This window comes from Electrona antarctica, assembly GCF_951216825.1.
Source record: "Electrona antarctica genome assembly, chromosome: 19".
NCBI lineage: Eukaryota > Metazoa > Chordata > Actinopteri > Myctophiformes > Myctophidae > Electrona > Electrona antarctica.
The window spans coordinates 27,030,579-27,053,949 of record NC_136800.1 but is presented as its reverse complement, the minus strand read 5'-3'; the positions used below and the strand labels follow the sequence as shown (position 1 = coordinate 27,053,949).

Below are 23,371 nucleotides of genomic sequence, written 5' to 3'. Positions count from 1 at the left end.
GCTTTGAAGTGTTTCACGTCGGATTGCAAATCTGAAGAAGCCGGCTAATCACCGGCCGGGGCCGGATAATTAAGCAAAGTCCTAGGAGTGACCCGAAGGACATTTATTGTGTGCTGGCGATTTCCTTAGTTGCACTCTTTATTCTATCCCTTACTGTGTTTTTGTTGTTTTGAATTGTATGTATGTATATCTATGCCGCTGCATTGTCTGTAAGGAAGTGAAACAAAAATAAGTTTTACTATTATGTACCTGTACACAAGATGTAACAATAAAGTACAACATTGAATCTTGAATAAATAACACACCTGGAAAGCCACAATCATTTTGACACATCAAAGGTGGAACAGCCAGTTTAGTTTCAAACCACTCAACATTCATGGCGTTGTACTATATGTGTCGATTAAGAACTTAAATGACTGGTTATCTCTCGTAATATGGCATCGTAACTTGTTAAAACCACCTGTAGTATCCTCATAGGTTTGTCTTGTGTTTTTCAGGCTCTGATCAGTCAAAGAAGAATCGTTCCAGAGCTGCTGCAGTGTGTCTGATGCTGCTGTGTCTTCTATTGACTGTCATCATTGGCCTGGTCATAAAGAGTGAGCATCATATAAACACCATCTTTAAATGTTATATTTGTGTCGCAAATTTGATGGCTGTTGATTGAAATACGTTGGGCTTGACTTTGGGGCAGGTGGATTCAGCGGATGGGAAATTGTCTATTTCTTGAGGCAGAGTTCTGTGTCTTTCCCTGCATGTGCGTATTTTGTGTTTTGAGGACTCACTGCACGATTTGCTTCATCCACCTGCTCAGACGGAACAGCATATAGCAAATTGCATTGATCTTCAGCACAGAGTTGGCAGAGGCCAAATTGTATTTAGCCTCAAGATGGAAAACATAATAGTTGTGTGTCACACAAAACCATTCTGTTGCAATGCACAAGGACATCAGTTTGATCTTGAGATGTTTCTGAGGCTTTTCTTCCATGAATGTGGACCAGATTTCCCTTTCTTTTAAGTTAATAATAATAATAGCTCAAATTTATATAGCACTTTTCTAAGTACCAATGTCGCTTTATGTAGAGGTAAGAAAGGAATGAACAAACTTAGTTCCCCATTTAATTTCCCAATGCAGGGTATAGCAGTTCTCATTTTCAGCAAAGCCGCATACATAGGCGCACGCACGCACGCACGCACGCACGCACGCACGCACGCACGCACGCACGCACGCACACACGCACACACGCACGCACACACACACACACACACACACACACACACACACACACACACACACACACACACACACTGATAACAAAGGATTGGATATGTAAATGGTAAAGAAAGATCACCAGATGCCAGGTATGTTTTCCAAATCATTATTTTATTTAGTGTAGTTACTGTTTAGGTGCAACATTACAATATTGTGTGTTTGTTCACAGCTGCCTTGTTGAATAGGGCAACAACCATTCATGTGCATCTGTAACATACCAAACATCAGTCACCATGCCCCACCCACCACGCTGTTCACTACATGAGCTTCACACCCGTTCACCACTTACCCCAAAAATAGCATCCTTTGTCTCACCGTCAATGAAGATTATCATAACAAAGTAATACATAAGTAAAGCTCAGCAGTTTGTTGATTCTCCTTCTTGCAGATTCTGAATTGAATACAGAGAAAAACAACCTGGTCAAAGACCTAGTCCAGATGCAGTCCAAATATAACAACCTGACTGAACAGAAGGAACAGTTACAGTCCCGTTTTGACCTGCTACAGTCCAACTATAACAACGCAACTACAGAGCTGAGGAAGATGTTATGTGGTCAGTGAGACATCACTGTTTTGTTATTAATTGTTATATGCATGTTGTTTATCATTTACCAGTAATACAAAACATTTCCTAACTTTATTATGTTGTTGTTAGAACCACATGGATTTACATTTGATGGTGGTGTGTGTTATTACGTCTCTCCTGAGCCCGTGGCTGAGAGGAAAAGCTGGGAGAAGAGCAGGCAATACTGTACAGAGAGACAATCAGACCTGATTGTCATTAACAGCAGAGCAAAACAGGTGTGTGTGTGTGTGTGTGTGTGTGTGTGTGTGTGTGTGTGTGTGTGTGTGTGTGTGTGTGTGTGTGTGTGTGTGTGTGTGTGTGTGTGTGTGTGTGTGTGCGTGCGTGCGTGCGTGTGTGCGCGTGCTTGCTTGCGTTCGTGTGCATGTGCATGTGCACGTCTGTGTTTGTGCGCATGGGTGCTATAACATATCTTTTGTACAGTTTGTAATTCAGTAACCAGAAGGTTTTCTGTCCAGGACTTAGTTGAGAGAGTTGCTGGCAGAAACCGGAACATGTGGCTGGGTTTGACTGACAGAGAGAGAGAAGGAGCCTGGACATGGTTAGATGAAACTGAAACACCACTGACCACACCAACGTAAGACTTTACCTTACGTATAACTTTAATTTATTTCAACTAACATTTCAACTACATTTCACATATTATTTGCTGCCTTTGTCTAATGGAATTAATATGTGGTTTATATGACAATTATACCTATAGTCTATATCACCGTCCAGGTAATATGTACCTAATATCAATTTGAGGTCATGATTTACAAACTAAATATTTAGAGGTGAAAACATGTAACATATAGAGCACCGAAGTCTGACGTTACTTTCAGTAGAGGGTGCCAGTACACAGGTTCATGTATTTTTTTAGTTGCATTGAAATCCCCATAGGGCGATTTTAGGTCGCTTCATAAGAACTGTGTTTGAAAAATAAACCGATCATCCCGGCCTTTCTGTCAGGGGGGTGGCTGTGCGTCGTTAATGATGTCCATTAATATTTGATACAGCCAGTTTCTGGAGAAAATGGAATTAATTTGGCCGCAAAAGCCTTGAAACTATATATGAAAGCAATGTTGCTGCTAATATACGTCATGCTCAGCTGTCAACACATTGCGTTCCTGAGATTCCTCGTTGACGTAAGTTCAGCTGGCGGTGACTCGACTCGTACTAACCACATTAAATATCAATTAAAAATAAATAAAAGAACGTAATTAACATGTCAGTTTGTTGTGCGACGGGCAGCTGCAGCCACCCTGCCTACCCGGAAATGTATAGTCTCTGGGTTGTTTGACTCGTTTCTAGAGCTTATTTTGTTACTCTTTGGGTATATTTGTACACCTTCAGTCGATGCTTCATATCCATATGAGTGAAAAGGCCGGGATGATCAATTTATTTTTAAATTTTTGAGTGGTGCAAACCACTCCAACAACCAGCTTTGTCTGTATCTATGTTTGTGTCTATGTATGTGTGTACCTGTACGTGTGTGTACCTGTACGTGGGACCCAAAAAAATGAGCATGGTTACTATGGTCACTGACATTACGTCAGACCACAGCTGATCAGGCTATATAAGACCTTGCACCACTCAGTTCACACGGGTGTGATTTATTCTTATATGAAGAGATCTAAAATCCCCCTATGGGGAATTCAATGCAAATAAAAAGTACACGAACCTGTGGACTGGCGCCCTCTACTGACAGTGACGTCAGGACTTTGGTGCTCTATTGTAATGTATTTAATGTTCCTACTTCATCAGGTACTGGGCCCCTGGTCAGCCTGATAACAACAGTGCAGAAGACGACTGTGTTGTGTTTTGGAATGGAGGTCAAAAAGGATGGTATGCCAAAACGTGTGATGCAAGAAACCGTTGGATCTGTGAAAGAGTTCTGTGTTGAAATGATCATTTGCACAATGGAGTAGTCAGCTGGTGTGTTGATGGGTGTTTTCACATGTGTTGTAATTCTACCCAATATGCTCTGTAGATATCAGATTACAATTGATATTAATAATTATCAAAGGGGAGCCTATATAATGTGAATAACATGAACTTAACATTATACATTTTAATACCATATCATTGTTCATATAGACTAGGTGACCAGATAACATGTGGCCTGCAAATGGACAAATCCTCTGGTTTTGTGAGTTCTTCTAATGCAAAATGACATGCTCTTACCCATCTCTTTATTCCCTTTTAATATTTCAGCAATTTTTTATTTGACAAACATCTGTTTTTGCTTACCAATAAATTTGAATTGAATTGGCAATTTCTCTCTGGCCATGAGGCTGCTGCAGTATGCTACAAGGAGGAGGCATGTAACCAAAATGAATGATGATTGTTACGTCCCAGTTGGTGGTCTAGGTAGGAGGGACTATAACACATAGCCAAAATGACAGATTGAAATGGACAGTTGTTTCAGTGAACTGAGAGTTTGCCTTTATTCAAAGACTTGGGCTAACAAAAAAATAATCAAGCCAAATAACAAAACACAGGGGAAGGGACCGGTGGTGCCAAACAAGAAAGTATTTAAAACCATATCTAAATAAATCAAAGAACTAACCTGTTAAAAGAGAAACAAAACTCTTCCTACAAGTAGCCTACAAAGATAAATTACAACCTGTGGCACTCGCCTCTAGCTGGTGTAAAATAACAGCTAGTCAACTACGTGTGTAGAATGTAGGGTACCCAGGCTAAACTACCCTCCCTGTAATACATTTGGCTGTTCATGAATGGTGGCAAAACTGAGTTGAATTGGTTAGGACTGAACAAAATAAATGTTTGGGAATGACAGGTGGAAGCACAGCAGAAAGGAACGAGATGGATGGCTGGCAACACAGGTGGTTTATATAAACTAATGGCTGGAGAGGATTGGTGGGCCGATGATTGGAGTACCAATAACTGGTGGTGAGAGGCGGAGTTGACTGAGTTATGGAATGATTGAGAGCTGAGTGGCTGGACCTGTGAGAATGAGTGACAGACAGAGAGCAGAAGGGGAGAAAAACATCCACATACAAATGCCCCCATAGTAATACAGTACATGTAATGATGATGATGATGATGATGATGATGATGATCATCATCAATGCTTTATGGATTTCTACTCACAACTTGTTGATAGAACCTGCAGTGTGTGCGTGCGTGCGGGTGTGCGTGGTGTGCGTGCGTGTGTCTGATGATGATTAATCCCATGATGATTGACATGCACAGATTGCAAAGTATTAAGGGCTAAATCTGCCAGCGGAGGAATTAACACATCCAGCAACATACAGGACTCACCCGGGGGATTTGGAAAGCTAACAAAACCAAAACCTAAAAAGTTGTTTTGAACCTAATCATTGTCTTGGGTCACATTCTCACCTAATACTTCGGTAGACTCGATGCGAATGGGCGGAGAATTGGGACTTCTTGCATATTTTATTTTCTGCGGTTTGCCTTCATAATGTCATCCGCAGCAATTGGAAACACAGCAGGGGGACCTTTATCAATGTGTTCCATTCATAAACTATAGCCTACACAGTGAAATCTATGGTGATAAAAGTATACTCATAACGTGCATGTGTCGTGCCGTCTGGGAAGTTTTAACTTTGTGAGCACCTCACTGCTTGGACTGGATCGAGTCATCACCCTGTAAATTCTCAGCAGCACTCGGCTCGCCTTTGTTCTTTATTATTAAACTGTGTGTCCTTTCGACCGCAAGGTCATGGGTTCGATCCTAGGCACCATCAACCCAGCATGTGAGGAGCACGGCTTGACCCTTTCACCCTATCTCCCTTAGAGATAGGGTGAAAAGTTCAGTCACACGAGAGAGACTCAGAGTAGAACCGCTGCTCCTTCGCCTGGAATGGAGCCAGCTTAGGTGGTTCGGGCATCTGGTTAGGCTGCCTCTCGGGCGTCTCCCTAGGGAGGTCCTCGACGCACGTCCCACTGGGAGGAGACCCCGGGGCAGACCAAGGCGCAGTTGGAGGAAACACATCGACTCACTGGCCTTGGAACGTCTCGGAATCCCCCAGGAGGAAGTCACTAATGTTGCTCTGGAGAGGGAAGTCTGGAGCACTCTGGTGGTCGTGGAGCTGTTGCCCCCGCGACCCGACTACGGATAAGCGGTTGAAGATGGATTGATGGAGAAAAGTCGCAATTTAGAAAAATTGCAAAGTGTGGTTGCCACATTTGCTTACATAGGCCCCTCCCACTAATATTGTCAGCCAATTACAATATCACGTTTTGTTATGGACAAAAGGGCCATTCAAATTACATTTTGGACAGGTGTATTTAATACCTTTTCATACAAGGTTATTGATCCTAAGCCACTGATTGCATTGTATGGTGTAGTCCTACAGGAGTCACCAATAACAACTCCAAGCCGACGCATTTACTACGTAATGTAGACCTTTTTTAATCCCACAGGGTAAATTCTGTGCCATTCACGAGATATCTCATGTTTAGAGCTTTACCACAGTGTGCCAGCCAATTAGCTACTACAAATGTTATGCAAAGCTCGGCCAATCACAGCGGAAGGTAGATTACTCCGGAATTGCCCAAAGGGCACTATAGTGTGTGTGTGTGTGTGTGTGTGTGTGTGTGTGTGTGTGTGTGTGTGTGTGTGTGTCTGTGTGTGTGTGTGTGTGTGTGTGTGTGTGCGCATGCCCGAGATGCGACAGCTCCTGACACAGCACGCACAAGTTGGTGGCAGTTTTTCAACCTAAACTAACTTGTTTTAGATGTATTAACATCTAAAACTTCCGTAGACAACGTCCTGGTAACGTCTGTCCCAACAGCCAGGAACCTTGGTGTTGTCCTGGACAGTCAGCTCTCGTTCAAAACTCACATCACAGCTGTCACTCGATCCTGTAGGTTCACACTCTATAACATACGACGAATTAGACCGTTCCTCACCCAGGAATCATCCCAGCTCCTAATCCAGACAACAGTCCTGTCAAAACTTGACTATTGTAACTCTCTCCTTACTGGCCTACCGGCATGTGCACTGAAGCCTCTCCAACTGATCCAAAATGCCGCAGCTCGCTTGGTCTTCAACCAGCCAAAATTCTCACATGTCTCCCCCCTGCTCCGCTCCCTGCACTGGCTCCCGGTCGCTGCCCGCACAGAATACAAAACTCTGATGTTGGCATTTAAAGCAACCAAAGGTATGGCTCCCCCATATCTTGCCAGCATGATTGAACCCTACAAACCCTCCCGCGCACTCAGATCAGCCAACGCAGGGAAGCTGGAAGTACCCTCACTAAAAACGCCGGGACAACGCTCCACACGTCCCAAACTCTTCTCCCTTCTGGCCCCAAAACTGTGGAATGCACTTCCCGTTGCAATCAGAACTGCAGCATCACTCCCGATCTTCCGCCGTAGTCTGAAAACCCACCTTTTCAGACTCCATCATGGCCCATAGCACTTAACCTACCCCCTTAGACAGCACTTCTTAGACTTATATAGCATTTGAAACAGACTTATAGCATGTCATGTAGACAGCACAATAAGTGCATTGTATGTAGTCATAGCACTTCATAGTATATATGTACAGCATAGTATAGCATATATGTGTAGTTTATATGTATAGTGTCATTATATAGATATGTTCTAGTTATAGTTTATATGTATAGTGTCATTATATAGATATGTTCTAGTCACGGTCTTAGCTTACGCATGTTTCGCGATAAATGCATATTTTTTTTACATATGTGATGTATTCCCATGCTTTTTGTTCTTGCCTATTGTAAGTCGCTCTGGATTAAGAGCGTCTGCTAAATGCCTAAATTGTAAATTGTAAATTGTAGCCTATAAATAAAAGATATAGATTATGAATTGCATAAAGAACAGACCTGAATATAAGACCATTACTACTGTGAAAATGCAGTCTAAGTTGTAACTACATGGTTATACAAACAGATGGCAGCAATTCTCTCTAATAGAAAGCAAGGCCAGTCCTACCATGGGAGAAAAGTGTCCACACACACAGGCCTACCTCGTTCTTTTTCATGTCAAGGACCCCCACATTAATATGTATTTGGCCGTGGACCCCCATCTGATAATATTTTGTACTATAGGGAGGGACCCCCATACAAGATTTGTGTTGAAAAAGTATTTAAAAACTATTTCGACCGTTTCATTTTAGTTTCAATATGTTGGGGAACCCCCGAAACCCACAAGTTCACTAGAACTAACATGATGTTACAATGTTAGAGCCTCAGGGTCAGCAGAGAGGTTTTGGGAGGTGACCTGATGTACTTCCTCATATCCGCGGAACAGGTTGTATACCACAGAGCCTAGCAAAGGAGTGTGTGTGTGTGTGTGTGGCACTGTGTGTGTGTGTGTGTGTGTGTGTGTGTGTGTGTGTGTGTGTGTGTGTGTGTGTGTGTGTGTGTGTGTGTGTGTGTGTGTGTGTGTGTGTGTGTGTGTGCATGTGTGTGCATGCGTGTGTGTGCGCACGTGCACGTGATGTGTGTGTGTGTGTGTGTGTGTGTGTGTGTGTGTGTGTGTGTGTGTGTGTGTGTGTGTGTGTGTGTGTGTGTGTGTGTGTGTGTGTGTGTGTGTGTGTGTGTGTCTGTGTGGTTTATTTTCATTGGTGCACAAAGAGTGATCCGTCACATGTGAAAGAAGTGCCATCTACATTTAGGTTAGTAGTGAGGATACAGTATATCTTCAGTGTGTTGTGAAGAGGTCAAATACTTGCAGGAAGAATGAAGTCATAAGGTACAAATGGCTGTAGCGAGGCATTCTGACAACATTGAGGTCCAAGATGAAGACCAAGACGATACAAACTACGAGAATGAAACCACCGTCACTACAAGAACAACTAATGTAGAAATGTCTGAAGAAGGACATTATGAGCGTCTTGATCTGCAAAAGAAAGACGATGCAGTCTATGAAGATCTACGGACCAAGACCAGGAAGCACAAAGGCCTACCGAAGAAGATACGGCAGTCTGGTAAGATTACTGAGACAACAAATACCCCCTAAAAAACGTTTTAACCTTTTAAACAATCATCTTACTTCTTCCATTTAGCAAAGTGATGCGTAGCCTTTCTGTGAGCCAGTTCAGGAAGATGGGTCGCAGGGTCGGGACAACAAAACAATACAAATCTGAAATAGGCCTAATAATTCAAAATTAGATCTTTCAAAATGACATATAATTAAATATATGGGGAAATCCTTGAATAAAGACTACTTTTCAGAAGTAGTGAAAATATCCTAAAAAACGTGGTCGTATTATAATCGGGGACTAAACTATTTGACATTCAATGTTCTTTTTCTACAAATGAGTCTTGAAAAAGATTTACTTTCCACAAATACCTTAAACATAAGTAAACAAAAACGTTACAATATATTTTCTAATATTTGTATGTGTTGGAAATCTGGCCATCTGCAAAACTCACTCAGGAGTGTACATTTCTATTGATACATTAAACTTCTACTCCACTTGTACCTCAGAGGCAAATGTACTTTTTACTCCACTTTTGTTGCTATAGTTGATTGAGTTACTTTGCATATTAATCAAAGTAGCCTATAAATAAAAGATACATAGATTATGAATTGCATAAAGAACAGACCTGAATACTAGAAAAAGTGCCCTTCTGGGCACAGGTCTCCACCAGGAGGATAGGAGTGTGTGTGTGATGTTTGGCAAAATGTTTAGGAGCAATATAAATGTGTGTGTGTGTGTGTGTGTGTGTGTGTGTGTGTGTGTGTGTGTGTGTGTGTGTGTGTGTGTGTGTGTGTGTGTGTGTGTGTGTGTGTGTGTGTGTGTGTGTGTCGCGGCTTGGCCTGTTGTAGCGCCACCATGAGGCTGATTTGAAAACGGTCAAGTGGCATTTCTTCCAAAGCCTAGTGGGAATATGCATGCACAGTTTCACCACAATCGGACGCTGCGTTGAGTAGTTGTGGCGATTTGTACAAAACGGGTACAAAGCGGGCTACTCCTGAAAAGTTTAGTAGCCAATCGTAGCCAATGAGGGTGGATTATGAGAAATCAAACAAACCCGTCTTGATCACATGACTATGGAGAGCATGTGTACCGATTTGCGTGAAATTTGGATAAAATCTGAAGGAGTAATATTAGAAAATGTGTTTTACATATGTCGGCCTCCTGGTGGCACTATAAAGAGCAGATGTGAAATTCCAGGCAAGGGTTTTTCCTTGGCTTCTAGGGAGTTGGCATACAAAGTTATCCACAGATCCGTGCAGTTAGAGGTAAAAACACTTTTCGGCCAGTTATAAATCGTTAAAAATCGTTTGTACCAGCGTCAACTAAAATGTTGAATGAGGCTCTGAAACTGTGAGAGTTTAGATTAACCATAGGCCTACTGTGTGCACTTGTGTAATGTTGTGTCTCCCCTGTGTTATGTATTTTTATGTTTTGTTGTCACTGATGTTTTGTTTGTGGCTGCAGCAGGGGTGAATGCCCAAGACAAATTTCCCTTGTGGACAATAAAGTTTACCTTGACCTTGATGATTTAAAAAAGCTGCATTCATTAACAGTTTTTGTTCATGTCTGTGTCAGCTTCAACATCAAATGAGAGCACATATGAAGTCAGATTTCCCAGAGCTCAGGGCAATGATCCTTCCCAAAACCCCGCTGGTAAGTGTGAGTATTCTTATACTTCTATGGGCCAAAACTGAGAGGTCAAAGAAACCCTAAGAACATCCGGTCTGCCAAATTGAACTGAAATATTAATAGTTGATATTGAGGATACTGATAAAAGATATAGGGAATACAATGTGGATTTCCACAAATTCCAATGAAATGCTGACATGTACAGTAAATGTCTGGACAAGGAAGTACAAAATAAGAAATGTCCTTGAAATGTATTAAGACAACCACAAAGTAAGAAAGTCTAATTGTATGACCTTCATGGTGTCCAGTAAGGACAGAAACGGCAATGTGGTTAGAGAAAACACTGAAAAGAATAAAATACTCAACACAATTAATCATTTAGTGCTGGCAGTGCCATAGATGGCATATATAATTAATACTGTCCCTATTTCATCACATCACATGTTCAAAAGGTAATTCTGCGTCTCAGCCAGTGGGGTCAAAGGTTGCCTCATGGAGCTGTGATATAGTGAAAGTGGGACTGGGACTTCTCTGTGCCCTCCTGTTAGCTGCATTGATTGCCGTAACTGTTCTGTGTGAGTATACAGGATACACTGTTGGCCTCACATCACATCTATTTTATTTTAATTAAGAGAATATCTGATGAATGTTTTTTTTTTCAGATATGCAAACCAAAGACCCCACAGGTAAGATCAGATATGAGTTTGTACTGTATTAAATGTTGTGACATTTTAAATATCTGACAAATGTTTGAACTTACACATACAGATATGCAAAACCAAAAAATCCTACTACAAAAGAATCTCACATGTAAGAGGGCATAATGATGTTGAGTTAATTTAATTTAAATAATTTATTTTAAGAAATTACACCAGCAGCAGAATTTATTTATATTATCATGTTCGTCAAGAACATTACCTTTCAGCTAAACTATATGAGAGTTGCGACAGTCAATGTTGGTTAAAGATTTTCTTTCTTGCTTTAAAAGACAGTACTAAGAAACTAACATCCTGCCAAGCAGAAAAGTTTTCTTGCCCACAGTGTATTCAACCTAACCTGACTCCGCCAGATGGGGCAGCAGAGAGTACACTGGGTTCCCCCCTCCTGCTCCCATCTGGGAACTCTCAGGCAGACTTGATGCCCGGGCACAAAACGGCCTGGCCAATCAGCAGCAGCTTGAAGCTAGAAGCTGCTGCTAGAAGCTTGTTTCTGAGGCTTTTCTTCCATGAATGTGGACCATATTTCCCTTTCTTTTTAGTTAATAATAATAATAGCTCAAATTTATATAGCACTTTTCTAAATACCAATGTCGCTTTATGTAGAGGTAAGAAAGGAATGAACCAACTTAGTTCCCCATTTCATTTCCCCATGCAGGGTATAGCAGTTCTCATTTTCAGCAAAGCCGCAGACATAGGCGCACGCACGCACGCACGCACGCACGCACGCACGCACGCACGCACGCACGCACGCACGCACGCACGCACGCACGCACACACACACACACACACACACACACACACTGATAACAAATGATTGGATATGTAAATGGTAAAGAAAGATCACCAGATGCCAGGTATGTTTTCCAAATCATTATTTTATTTAGTGTAGTTACTGTTTAGGTGCAACATTACATTGTGTGTTTGTTTTTTCACAGCTGCCTTGTTGAAAAGGGCAACAACCATTCATGTGCATCTGCAACATACCAAACATCTAGCCCAAACATAGACTCTCGTAGAGGTTTTTTTTCGATTCTGACGAATCTCTCAACGAGAGTCTAAAAGACTTGGTCCCCTTTAAGAGGGCTCGTGTTTACGTTTGTGCCTCAAAATCACTCTTACCTTGTACAAATGTAAAATCTAAAATATAATCCCGATTGCCCCACATGTCCGGCGGGTGTTCGGAAAACAATTACTTCCGTACCGACTGTAGTTTTCAATAAAAAAAATATTTTAATCCACTCCGTCCATACTAAAGTCCATACTCTGTCTCGGAATCTGGCGGCCATCTTGGTTTTCTCTCCATTGTAAATGCGCAACAGAACCCTGGCCACTAGGGGCGCGGCCAATGTTCTGTTGCGCATTTACAATGGAGGAGTATGGACGGAGTGGATTAAAATATTTTTTTTATTGAAAACTACGGTCGGTACGGAAGTAATTGTTTTCCGAACACCCGCCGGACATGTGGGGCAATCTGGATTAGATTTTAGATTTTGCATTTGTACAAGGTAAGAGTGATTTTGAGGCACAAACGTAAACACGAGCCCTCTTAAAGGGGACCAAGTATTTTAGACTCTCGTTGACAGATTCGTCAGAATCGAAAAAAACCTCTACGAGAGTCTAAATGTTTGGGCTACCAAACATCAGTCACCATGCCCCACCCACCACGCTGTTCACTACATGAGCTTCACACCCGTTCACCACTTACCCCAAAAATAGCATCCTTTGTCTCACCGTCAATTGAAGATTATCATAACAAAGTAGTACATAAGTAAAGCTCAGCAGTTTGTTGATTCTCCTTCTTGCAGATTCTGAATTGAATACAGAGAAAAACAACCTGGTCAAAGACCTAGTCCAGATGCAGTCCAAATATAACAACCTGACTGAACAGAAGGAACAGTTACAGTCCCGTTTTGACCTGCTACAGTCCAACTATAACAACGCAACTACAGAGCTGAGGAAGATGTTATGTGGTCAGTGAGACATCACTGTTTTGTTATTAATTGTTATATGCATGTTGTTTATCATTTACCAGTAATACAAAACATTTCCTAACTTTATTATGTTGTTGTTAGAACCACATGGATTTACATTTGATGGTGGTGTGTGTTATTACGTCTCTCCTGAGCCCGTGACTGAGAGGAAAAGCTGGGAGAAGAGCAGGCAATACTGTACAGAGAGACAATCAGACCTGATTGTCATTAACAGCAGAGCAAAACAGGTGTGTGTGTGTGTGTGTGTGTGTGTGTGTGTGTGTGTGTGTGTGTGTGTGTGTGTGTGTGTGTGTGTGTGTGTGTGTGTGTGTGTGTGTGTGTGTGTGTGTGTGTGCGTGTGTGTGTGTGCGTGCATGTGCGCGTGCTTGCTTGCGTTCGTGTGCATGTGCATGTGCACGTCTGTGTTTGTGCGCATGGGTGCTATAACATATCTTTTGTACAGTTTGTAATTCAGTAACCAGAAGGTTTTCTGTCCAGGACTTAGTTGAGAGAGTTGCTGGCAGACACCTGAACATGTGGCTGGGTTTGACTGACAGAGAGAGAGAAGGAGCCTGGACATGGTTAGATGAAACTGAAACACCACTGACCACACCAACGTAAGACTTTACCTTACGTTTAACTTTAATTTATTTCAACTAACATTTCAACTACATTTCACATATTATTTGCTGCCTTTGTCTAATGGTATTAATATGTGGTTTATATGACAATTATACCTATAGTCTATATCACCATCCAGGTAATATGTACCTAATATCAATTTGAGGTCATGATTTACAAACTAAATATTTAGAGGTGAAAACATGTAACATATAGAGCACCGAAGTCTGACGTTACTTTCAGTAGAGGGTGCCAGTACACAGGTTCATGTATTTTTTTAGTTGCATTGAAATCCGATTTTAGGTCGCTTCATAAGAACTGTGTTTGAAAAATAAACCGATCATCCCGGCCTTTCTGTCAGGGGGGTGGCTGTGCGTCGTTAATGATGTCCATTAATATTTGATACAGCCAGTTTCTGGAGAAAATGGAATTAATTTGGCCGCAAATATGAAAGCAATGTTGCTGCTAATATACGTCATGCTCAGCTGTCAACACATTGCGTTCCTGAGATTCCTCGTTGACGTAAGTTCAGCTGGCGGTGACTCGACTCGTACTAACCACGAAACATTAAATATCAATTAAAACAAAATAAAAGAACGTAATTAACATGTCAGTTTGTTGTGCGACGGGCAGCTGCAGCCACCCTGCCTACCTGGAAATGTATAGTCTCTGGGTTGTTTGACTCGTTTCTAGAGCTTATTTTGTTACTCTTTGGGTATATTTGTACACCTTCAGTCGATGCTTCATATCCATATGAGTGAAAAGGCCGGGATGATCAATTTATTTTTCAATTTTTGAGTGGTGCAAACCACTCCAACAACCAGCTTTGTCTGTATCTATGTTTGTGTCTATGTATGTGTGTACCTGTACGTGTGTGTACCTGTACGTGGGACCCAAAAAAATGAGCATGGTTACTATGGTCACTGACATTACGTCAGACCACAGCTGATCAGGCTATATAAGACCTTGCACCACTCAGTTCACACGGGTGTGATTTATTCTTATATGAAGAGATCTAAAATCCCCCTATGGGGAATTCAATGCAAATAAAAAGTACACTAACCTGTGGACTGGCGCCCTCTACTGACAGTGACGTCAGGACTTTGGTGCTCTATTGTAATGTATTTAATGTTCCTACTTCATCAGGTACTGGGCCCCTGGTCAGCCTGATAACTACACTGCACAAGACGACTGTGTTGTGTTTTGGAATCAAAAAGGTCAAAAAGGATGGTATGACAAACCGTGTGATGAAAGAAACCGTTGGATCTGTGAAAGAGTTGTGTTGAAATGATCATTTGCACAATGGAGTAGTCAGCTGGTGTGTTGATGGGTGTATTCACATGTGTTGTTATTCTACCCAATATGCTCTGTAGATATCAGATTACAATTGATATTAATAATTATCAAAGGGGAGCCTATATAAAATGTGAATGTGTGTGAATAATAACATTATACATTATACATTTGAATACCATATCATTGTTCATATAGACTAGGGGACCAGATAACATGTGGCCTGCAAATGGACAAATCCTCTGGTTTTGTGAGTTCTTCTAATGCAAAATGACATGCTCTTACCCATCTCTTTATTCCCTTTTAATATTAATTTTTGATTTGACAAACCTGTTTTTGCTTACCAATAAATTTGAATTGAATTGACAATTTCTCTCTGGCCATGAGGCTGCTGCAGTATGCTACAAGGAGGAGGCATGTAACCAAAATGAATGATGATTGTTACGTCCCAGTTGGTGGTCTAGGTAGGAGGGACTATAACACATAGCCAAAATGACAGATTGAAATGGACAGTTGTTTCAGTGAACTGAGAGTTTGCCTTTATTCAAAGACTTGGGCTAAGAAAAAGATAATCAAGCCAAATAACAAAACACAGGGGAAGGGACCGGTGGTGCCAAACAAGTATTTAAAACCATATCTAAATAAATCAAATAACTAACCTGTTAAAAGAGAAACAAAACTCTTCCTACAAGTAGAAAGATAAACTAGAAAAAGTGCCCTTCTGGGCACAGGTCTCCACCAGGAGGATAGGAGTGTGAGTGTGATGTTTGGCAAAATGTTTAGGAGCAATATAAACGTGTGTGTGCGCGTGCGTACATGCGTGCGTGTGACGTGGCTTGGCCTGTTGTAGCGCCACCATGAGACTGATTTGAAAACTATCAAGTGGCATTTCTTCTTCAAAGCCTAGTGGGAATATGCATGCACAGTTTCACCACAATCGGACGCTGCATTGAGTAGTTGTGGCGATTTGTACAAAACGGGTACAAAGCGGGCTACTCCTGAAAAGTTTAGAAGCCAATCGTAGCCAATGAGGGTGGATTATGAGAAATCAAACAAACCCATCTTGATCACATGACTATGGAGAGCATGTGTACCGATTTGCGTGAAATTTGGATAGTCTGAAGGAGTAATATTAGAAAATGTGTTTTACATATGTCGGCCTCCTGGTGGCGCTATAAAGAGCAGATGTGAAAAATTCCAGGCAAAGGTTTTTCCTTGGCCTCTAGGGAGTTGGCATACAAAGTTATTCACAGATCCGTGCAGTTAGAGGTAAAAACACTTTTCTGCCAGTTATAGCGCCACCATGAGGCTGAGTTGAAAATGTTTATGTGGCATTTTTTCCTCGGCCTAGTGGGAATGTGCGTGCACAATTTCACGGAAATCCCACGATGTGTTCATAATTTGCAGCATTTTGTTTGAAACTGAGCACTCCTGCTTGCTTTGGAAGCCAATCTTAGCCAATCAGGATGGAGTCTGAGAAATCTGAAAGACCCGTTTCGTTGAATGGCTCTAGAGAGACTGTGTACCAATTTGCGTGATGTTTGGACAAAATCTGTAGGTGTACTGTCCAAAAACTTGTTTTGCACAAAGCGGCCTCCTGGTGGCGCTATAACAGGCCGTTCTGGAAATGTTGGGGCAGAGGTTCATCGTTGGCATCCAGGGAATGTGTGTGCAAAATTTGGCATCGACCGGGTTAACGGTGCCGGAGATTAGCTGATCACAGACGGGCGGACGGACGGACACACGGACGGACGGACGGACGGACGCAGTGCAAAACATACTCTCTCCCCATGCCTTCGGCCTGGTGGAGACAATTACAACCTGTGGCACTCGCCTCTAGCTGGTGTAAAATAACAGCTAGTCAACTACGTGTGTAGAATGTAGGGTACCCAGGCTAAACTACCCTCCCTGTAATACATTTGGCTGTTCATGAATGGTGGCAAAACTGAGTTGAATTGGTTAGGACTGAACAAAATAAATGTTTGGGAATGACAGGTGGAAGCACAGCAGAAAGGAACGAGATGGATGCCTGGCAACACAGGTGGTTTATATAAGCTAATGGCTGGAGAGGATTGGTGGACCGATGATTGGAGTACCAATAACTGGTGGTGAGAGGCGGAGTTGACTGAGTTATGGAATGATTGAGAGCTGAGTGGCTGGACCTGTGAGAATGAGTGACAGACAGAGAGCAGAAGGGGAGAAAAACATCCACATACAAATGCCCCCATAGTAATACAGTACATGTAATGATGATGATGATGATGATGATGATGATGATGATCATCATCAATGCTTTATGGATTTCTACTCACAACTTGTTGATAGAACCTGCAGTGTGTGCGTGCGTGTGGGTGTGTGTGGTGTGCGTGCGTGTGTCTGATGATGATTAATCCCATGTTGATTGACATGCACAGATTGCAAAGTATTAAGGGCTAAATCTGCCAGCGGAGGAATTAACACATCCAGCAACATACAGGACTCACCCGGGGGATTTGGAAAGCTAACAAAACCAAAACCTAAAAAGTTGTTTTGAACCTAATCATTGTCTTGGGTCACATTCTCACCTAATACTTCGGTAGACTCGATGCGAATGGGCGGAGAATTGGGACTTCTTGCATATTTAATTTGCTGCGGTTTGCCTACTGTCATCCGCAGCAATTGGAAACGCAGCAGGGGGACCTTTATCAATGTGTTCCATTCATAAACTATAGCCTACACAGTGAAATCTATGGTGATAAAAGTATACTCATAACGTGCATGTGTCGTGCCGTCTGGGAAGTTTTAACTTTGTGAGCACCTCACTGCTTGGACTGGATCGAGTCATCACCCTGTGAATTCTTAGCAGCACTCGGCTCGCCTTGGTTCTTTATTATTAAACTGTGTGTCCTTTCGACCGCAAGGTCATGGGTTCGATCCTAGGTGTGTGTGTGTGTGTGTGTGTGTGTGTGTGTGTGTGTGTGTGCGCGCATGCCCGAGATGCGACAGCTCCTGACACAGCACGCACAAGTTGGTGGCAGTTATTCAACCTAAACTAACTTGTTTTAGATGTATTAACATCTAAAACACACCCGTTGTAACTTGAGGATGAGAGCAATGCTTGGAAAGCTGCTCCTAACAATGTGTTTGGTCACCGTTCTGAAGCTCGCTTTTAAACAAGCGTTGCTCAACGGGAGGGTCTACGATCTACCGGAGCAAACCGACTCTGCCCTAAAACATCTGGCGGGCAGGCTGCCAGTGGAGACGGACTTCACGGAGTACCAACACCCCCTATCTGACAAAGCCCAACCTTAAAATGGACTCACATGCTACTGGGTTTGGGGTGTCGTCAGATTGGCCTGACCTCAATGACCTCTGTGTAAGAACTGGAGTATATCTGTGCTGGGTTCGACCTGACTCTGAATCTGTAGCAGTTTCTGAGGACATTATTACCAACTGCTCGATCTCAGTAAGGAGTACTGTAATTGATACGGAACACCATATATCACCAGTCAATGCACGGAGGTACCTTATAATGTTACAACAGCAAACACAACAACAACACTGGACTGGTTTAAAACTACAGGGGAAGCTAGCTTCTTCCCCTTCTTCCCGATGCAGACCACACCGTATCTCATACAATATTCAAGAAATATGCAGTTGATGAGGATATAGTCACCTTTACAGTCAAAGCCAGATTACAGGTCCTTCCAACCAGACTCAATCTCTCTCTGTGGTACCCTAACACATTTCCTCCTCATTGTCTGCACCATGACCAATCTCCAGTTACAGAAACACTGTCACATATTCTTAATGGCTGCTATGTATATAAGGGAATGTACATTGCTAGGCACGACAGAATTGTTGACCTATTAGCTAAGGACATAAGTTCATATGTTTCATCATCTGCCAAAATGTATAAGCATGTGTTTCAACTGCCATGTTCATGCACAATAATGAAAATTATGCCTTTTCAGATGTCACAGCTAATACACCAGATATTGTTGTTGTTGATGAGGACAGTAGAGAAGTGACCATTTTGGAAGTGGCATGTACATTTGACCACAGTCTGGAAGAGGCATTCCTTACGAAGGTGCTTAACTTGTTGTAGAGCTTTCTTTTCAAGTTTGCGCATCCACTATTGTTTGTGTTCAAGACATTTCCTGTAAAATGTGAATGCAAATAAATATGTTAAATGTGTGTGTGTGTGTGTGTGTGTGTGTGTGTGTGTGTGTGTGTGTGTGTGTGTGTGTGTGTGTGTGTGTGTGTGTGTGTGTGTGTGTGTGTGTGTTTGCAAAACCTGTGGGTGTGAAGTGTGGTTTTGGAAGTTTATCAGGAAATGCGTGAACTTCTTCTTTTGTGACTTCTGTTCTCCAACAAGTTGCACAACGAATAATATTATAGTTTGAAGATGAACCAGAATGAGTGAGGACGTGTACGCCGTACCAGACCTGACAAAGAAGGTGGGATATGGCCGACGAAAGAGGGAGCAGGAGATGGAGGAGAGAGGAGAGAGAGAAGAGAGGATAGTAGACATCTATGTCACTGCAGACAACCTTGACCCCGTAACGCAGCAGGATGCTGTGCAGGAGAACACAGCACAGGTGCAGTGTGGAGGTACAGGTACAAATAAATAACTCATTTTGAAATTAAAACTAGGTTTTCAGAGCACAAGAGCTCGATCCACAACAATCATGGCCAGGCATTTCAACGCAATGCATTTCAATGATGTCTGCACTCTGACGTTTCAGGGGATAGAGGTGGTCACTGGTCAGCCTCTTACTGTAAAGAGAAGTGGCGATAGCTAGGGACAAAGCATTACTCCAGAGGGAGCTCTACTGGATCTACACCCAATGAGGAGCTTCTATTGAGCTGCTTTTTGTAAAGTGTGAGGTATTCAGTCAGCCACATTGGCCTTTTTAAATTGGCTAAATCAAATTTGAATTTTCTATAGATGTCCAAAGTAAGAGAACAGACACATTTCAAACACGTCGTCCACAGAGGGCCGTGGGTTAACAATGTTGCAGTGTCTCCAATGGCCTCCCTCCTATATTGAAAATGAATAAAATCCGCACATCCAGTCGAGTAAGAGTCTTTGTTTAATGATCAAAGTGCTCCGCAGCAGCAGTCATACCAGACAGACAAACGCGTTTCGGCGCGCAGGCCTTCGTCAGTGTCAAAATACTATATTTTATTCATTTTCTATATGTTCATTTTGAATCTGCACCCAGCACACGCCTGAAACTATATGAAACTGTCTGAGTAGAGCGGGCCTTTTCCCCTGAAGTGAACTCCCTCCTATATTTTCATTGTGTAATTTTGCATTTTTGTGCATGGCATCTAGCCTTTCCTGGTATCCTATGAAAAATATTATTGAGACTTAATTGTTAGCTTTCAAAGTGATCACAGTTGGCACCTGTATTAATTTGGACTGAACATTATAGGGTCACTTTGATAGAGTGAATCATGGGGGTTGTCACAGGTGGGTATTACAGGGCTTTGAAGTGTTTCACGTCGGATTGCAAATCTGAAGAAGCCGGCTAATCACCGGCCGGGGCCGGATAATTAAGCAAAGTCCTAGGAGTGACCCGAAGGACATTTATTGTGTGCTGGCGATTTCCTTAGTTGCACTCTTTATTCTAGCCTTTACTTTTTGTTGTTTTGAATTGTATGCCATCTATGCCGCTGCATTGTCTGTAAGGAAGTGAAACAAAAATAAGTTTTACTATTATGTAGCTGTACACAAGATGTAACAATAAAGTACAACCTTAAATCTTGAATAAATAACACACCTGGAAAGCCACAATCATTTTGACACATCAAAGGTGGAACAGCCAGTTTAGTTTCAAACCACTCAACATTCATGGCGTTGTACTATTTGTGTCGATTAAGAACTTAAATGACTTGTTATCTCTCGTAATATGGCATCGTAACTTGTTAAAACCACCTGTAGTATCCTCATAGGTTTGTCTTGTGTTTTTCAGGCTCTGATCAGTCAAAGAAGAATCGTTCCAGAGCTGCTGCAGTGTGTCTGATGCTGCTGTGTCTTCTATTGGCTGTCATCATTGGCCTGGTCATAAAGTGTGAGCATCATATAAACACCATCTTTAAATGTTATATTTGTGTCGCAAATTTGATGGCTGTTGATTGAAATACGTTGGGCTTGATTTTGCGGCAGGTGGATTCAGCGGATGGGAAATTGTCTATTTCTTGAGGCAGAGTTCTGTGTCTTTCCCTGCATGTGCGTATTTTGTGTTTTGAGGACTCACTGCACGATTTGCTTCATCCACCTGCTCAGACGGAACAGCATAGCAAATTGCATTGCTATCTTCAGCACAGAGTTGGCAGAGACCAAATTGTATTTAGCCTCAAGATGGAAAACATAATAGTTAAATACTTTCTGACCATTCTGTTGTAATGCACAAGGACATCAGTTTGATCTTGAGATACATTGTTTCTGAGGCTTTTCTTCCATGAATGTGGACCAGATTTCCCTTTCTTTTTAGTTAATAATAATAATAGCTCAAATTTATATAGCACTTTTCTAAGTACCAATGTCGCTTTATGTAGAGGTAAGAAAGGAATGAACCAACTTAGTTCCCCATTTCATTTCCCCATGCAGGGTATAGCAGTTCTCATTTTCAGCAAAGCCGCAGATATAGGCGCACGCACGCACGCACGCACGCACGCACGCACGCACGCACGCACGCACGCACGCACGCACGCACGCATTTAAACAAGCGTTGTCTCACCCTCAATTGAAGATTATCATAAGAAAGTAGTATAAGTAAAGCTCAGCAGTTTGTTGATTCTTCTTCTTGCAGATTCTGAATTGACTGAACAGAAGGAACAGTTACAGTCCCGTTTTGACCTGCTACAGTCCAACTATAACAACGCAACTACAGAGCTGAGGAAGATGTTATGTGGTCAGTGAGACATCACTGTTTTGTTATTAATTGTTATATGCATGTTGTTTATCATTTACCAGTAATACAAAACATTTCCTAACTTTATTATGTTGTTGTTAGAACCACATGGATTTACATTTGATGGTGGTGTGTGTTATTACGTCTCTCCTGTGCCCGTGGCTGAGAGGAAAAGCTGGGAGGAGAGCAGGCAATACTGTACAGAGAGACAATCAGACCTGATTGTCATTAACAGCAGAGCAAAACAGGTGTGTGTGTGTGTGTGTGTGTGTGTGTGTGTGTGTGTGTGTGTGTGTGTGTGTGTGTGTGTGTGTGTGCGTGCGTGCGTGCGTGCGTGCGTGCGTGCGTGCGTGCGTGCGTGCGTGCGTGCGTGCGTGCGTGTGCGCGTGCTTGCTTGCGTTCGTGTGCATGTGCATGTGCACGTCTGTGTTTGTGCGCATGGGTGCTATAACATATCTTTTGTACAGTTTGTAATTCAGTAACCAGAAGGTTTTCTGTCCAGGACTTAGTTGAGAGAGTTGCTGGCAAAAGACGGAACATGTGGCTGGGTTTGACTGACAGAAAGAGAGAAGGAGCCTGGACATGGTTAGATGAAACTGAAACACCACTGACCACACCAACGTAAGACTTTACCTTACGTTTAACTTTAATTTATTTCAACTAACATTTCAACTACATTTCACATATTATTTGCTGCCTTTGTCTAATGGTATTAATATGTGGTTTATATGACAATTATACCTATAGTCTATATCACCGTCCAGGTAATATGTAACTAATATCAATTTGAGGTCATGATTTACAAACTAAATATTTAGAGGTGAAAACATGTAACATATAGAGCACCGAAGTCTGACGTTACTTTCAGTAGAGGGCGCTAGTACACAGGTTCATGTATTTTTTTAGTTGCATTGAAATCCCCATTTTAGGTCGCTTCATAAGAACTGTGTTTGAAAAATAAACCGATCATCCCGGCCTTTCTGTCAGGGGGGTGGCTGTGCGTCGTTAATGATGTCCATTAATATTTGATACAGCCAGTTTCTGGAGAAAATTGAATTAATTTGGCCGCAAAAGCCTTGAAACTATATATGAAAGCAATGTTGCTGCTAATATACGTCATGCTCAGCTGTCAACACATTGCGTTCCTGAGATTCCTCGTTGACGTAAGTTCAGCTGGCGGTGACTCGACTCGTACTAACCACGAAACATTAAATATCAATTTAAAAAAAATAAAAGAACGTAATTAACAGCTGCAGCCACCTTGCCTACCCGGAAATGTATAGTCTCTGGGTTGTTTGACTCGTTTCTAGAGCTTATTTTGTTACTCTTTGGGTATATTTGTACACCTTCAGTCGATGCTTCATATCCATATGAGTGAAAAGGCCGGGATGATCGGTTTATTTTTCAATTTTTGAGTGGTGCAAACCACTCCAACAACCAGCTTTGTCTGTATCTATGT

The 23,371-nt window shown here is 42.1% G+C and overlaps 2 long non-coding RNA genes across 2 annotated transcripts; both read left to right on the top strand.

Annotated features, from left to right (window-relative positions):
• Window positions 1-1,992: 1,992 nt before the first annotated feature.
• On the top strand, window positions 1,993-3,968 carry LOC306912516. Its single transcript, XR_013788394.1, has 3 exons — window positions 1,993-2,071; window positions 2,312-2,430; window positions 3,600-3,968. It is a non-coding gene; the product is annotated as an uncharacterized lncRNA (long non-coding RNA).
• A 4,531-nt stretch (window positions 3,969-8,499) lies between these two features.
• Window positions 8,500-11,160, top strand: LOC306912438. The gene is made up of 3 exons (XR_013788379.1): window positions 8,500-8,781; window positions 10,860-10,982; window positions 11,070-11,160. It is a non-coding gene; the product is annotated as an uncharacterized lncRNA (long non-coding RNA).
• Window positions 11,161-23,371: the final 12,211 nt, after the last annotated feature.